The sequence below is a fragment of the Simochromis diagramma genome, unplaced genomic scaffold (genome assembly GCF_900408965.1).
Source record: "Simochromis diagramma unplaced genomic scaffold, fSimDia1.1 OVJJ01000361.1, whole genome shotgun sequence".
In the NCBI taxonomy this organism is placed as follows: Eukaryota; Metazoa; Chordata; class Actinopteri; order Cichliformes; family Cichlidae; genus Simochromis; species Simochromis diagramma.
Window position 1 is genome coordinate 5,673,404 of NW_024386860.1, and position 2,454 is coordinate 5,675,857.

Consider the following 2,454-nt stretch of genomic DNA (forward strand, 5'->3'; position numbering starts at 1 on the left):
GATAACCTGAGTTGGATTAAATGTTACCTAATTACCTTATTAATGTTAAAAAAGCAAGGGCACAAAATTAAAAAGCTAAAGATGCATTTATGTACAAGATAAGTTATTATGGATCATTTAATTTATTCTGGATGAGCAGTTCAAAGTTAAAAACATTTCAATCGCCTTGCATACGAATGGTTTCCCACGTTCTCAAGAAATTATTAAGAGAGAGAGAGAGAGAGCGAGAGAGCGACCATGCCTCTGTATGGACAGGAAATTATTAGGATTTTAATCATAAGCACTGAGGTATTACGTACTAAGTACTGATTCACGCACAGTATGTGGTGGACAGAGAGAAGTAAAATTTAAAAAAAGAAAGAAAGGAAAGAAAATTGCAGCGTAAGGAGGACAGACTGAGAAATGAAGCAATTGGAGAAGAAAAGTGGTGAAAAAAATGCAGCATTATAGAGAGGGGGGGGGGGGGGGTATGGCACTTTAGGGAGGGAGGGGTGGAGGAACTGTTCATTCCAAGGCTTGGCCACATTCCAGTCTGTCTGGCTCTGATTCCAACAGCCTCCTGTTTTTTGCCTTACCTTCACACTCATTGGACCCTGGAGCTGCCTTCTCACTGCCTGATCCAAACTTCAGTCACCAAGGCACCACCTGGTTTAAAAAAAACAAAGGAGGAGAAGAGCATTAAACATGTGTCATTTAGCTTAAACCCTTCACCCGTCAAAAACAGTCACAAGAGAGTGGAGGAAATTTGGAACAACACACAAACATTTTTCATCTGCCTAAAAGCCCCCACCCTGGATGGGGTGCATATTCATTCTCTGTGGAAACCTCTGGGTGGAAATTCAACATATTTTTGTCCCTACTGGAAATGTGGAGAGACTGGAAACATTCCTCGCCGGACAATAGGCTATCAAAGACCCCACAGACCACACCCTGTAGTTCACAGACATGAATCAGGCAGCAACAGGTTACAGAGGTAACGGAACTGAGCAGAGAGCTCTGCTTACGGTTTCACAATCAGACTGAAGTGCAACTCTGCCCTGTCTCAACCTGAACATCATATGACGATCTGTGAGTTGGCAGCAGCGATGAGAATGTGCAATGAGACGATTAATATATGTGTGTACAAATAAAGATGACTCACATGGTTTTCATGTGATACACATTTGCTTTTTAAAAGGTTAATCCAACATTCAGGCTCCAACATTAATCATGCTAAAAGCACAAAATAAACATTCTGTTTGCAGCTTTTCCCCTTGTTTATATGTTGAAAAACACAGGATGGGACTTTTCATTTGACTTTTAATTGTGAAGACTAATGTTTACACACTACCATGTCTTCAGAAGACTTGATCGCTCAGTTATGTTTGCCCTCTAACGTGTAAGGAAATCATTTTAAAAAATGAAACAAGTAAAATCATGGAATTTCTGGTTTTGTATGACCAAATAAAATAAGCAAGTTGCCAGTACTAGAAGCTAAAACATGACCATCAAGTTCTTAAAATAACCAGTTGTTAATCAGTTCATTCAATGTTTTTAGCCCTAAATGTTTTTAGCCCTAAATGTTTTTAGCCCTAAAAACTTATGTTTTTAGCCCTAAACAAGAACAAAGTGTGACTGCTGTGAGAACTGAGAGCATGCTCTGTTATTTTTAGTGTCTCCATCTAACTGAAATGAAACATTAAAAAAGACTGACTTAATAAAACAGAAAAATGACTACACGTGAAGAGGTGATATATGACTCACACCAGGTAGGCTGTGTGAACAATGTGAGTTGGATGTTGGTGAGAAACAAAAGAGCATTATGTCATTGACGTGGCTGAGCTACAGGATGGGAGGTGTCACTTTAACACCAGGTTGCACATCCTGATTACAGGGACAGATAAAATGCAGTTGCTATCTATAATCGAGTTTACTAATCATGCGCACAGAGACTTTCCACGTTTACGGTCTTGCTGCAAAGCAAACAATGATGTGGCAGCCCACTTGGCAACCAATACAAATAATGCCTTTACAATCTGATCTTGAGCTGTGCTAGTCTAGGCAGGTAAGAAGAGCGGCACTAAATGCAGCTTTGTATATTTTCATAAGCTTGTTTAAAAGCAGAAGCGGTCAACTTTTTACAGCCACTGTGCCTCACAGCGCTTTAAACCCGCTGACTGCTTTCAGTGCCTGCATCTAATCAAGCTTCTAGCCCCATTATCTCTCCCTCCCATTTGCTCCCTCGTTCCCCCACTCTGACCTTACAAGGAGAGGCAACAGGGTTGATGTCATTGAATGAAGAATGCTGCAAGAATCCAGAGAGAAAAGAGAGCAGGAGGAGGAGGAGGAGGACGAAGAGGGGGTCTGACTGGACAGTTTATGAACACACACACACACACACACACACACACACACACACACACACACAGAGAGAGAGAGAGAGGGGGGGGGGAAGAGAGAGAGAGAGAGAGAGAG

At 41.3% G+C, this 2,454-nt stretch overlaps 1 protein-coding gene across 2 annotated transcripts in view; it reads right to left on the reverse strand.

Moving 5' to 3' along the window:
- fam131bb (family with sequence similarity 131 member Bb) overlaps positions 1-2,347 on the reverse strand; it is a 35,678-nt gene extending 33,331 nt beyond the window's left edge. The window contains exons 1-2 of one of the 2 annotated variants that reach the window (XM_040030041.1): positions 2,240-2,347; positions 576-645 (exon numbers count right to left, since the gene is read on the reverse strand). The gene's annotated coding sequence lies outside the window, so the exon portion shown is untranslated. Of the gene's footprint in view, positions 1-575; positions 646-2,239 lie in introns of those variants that run through there. The other variant, XM_040030040.1, reaches the window with a different exon arrangement.
- Between the last annotated feature and the right edge of the window lie 107 nt (positions 2,348-2,454).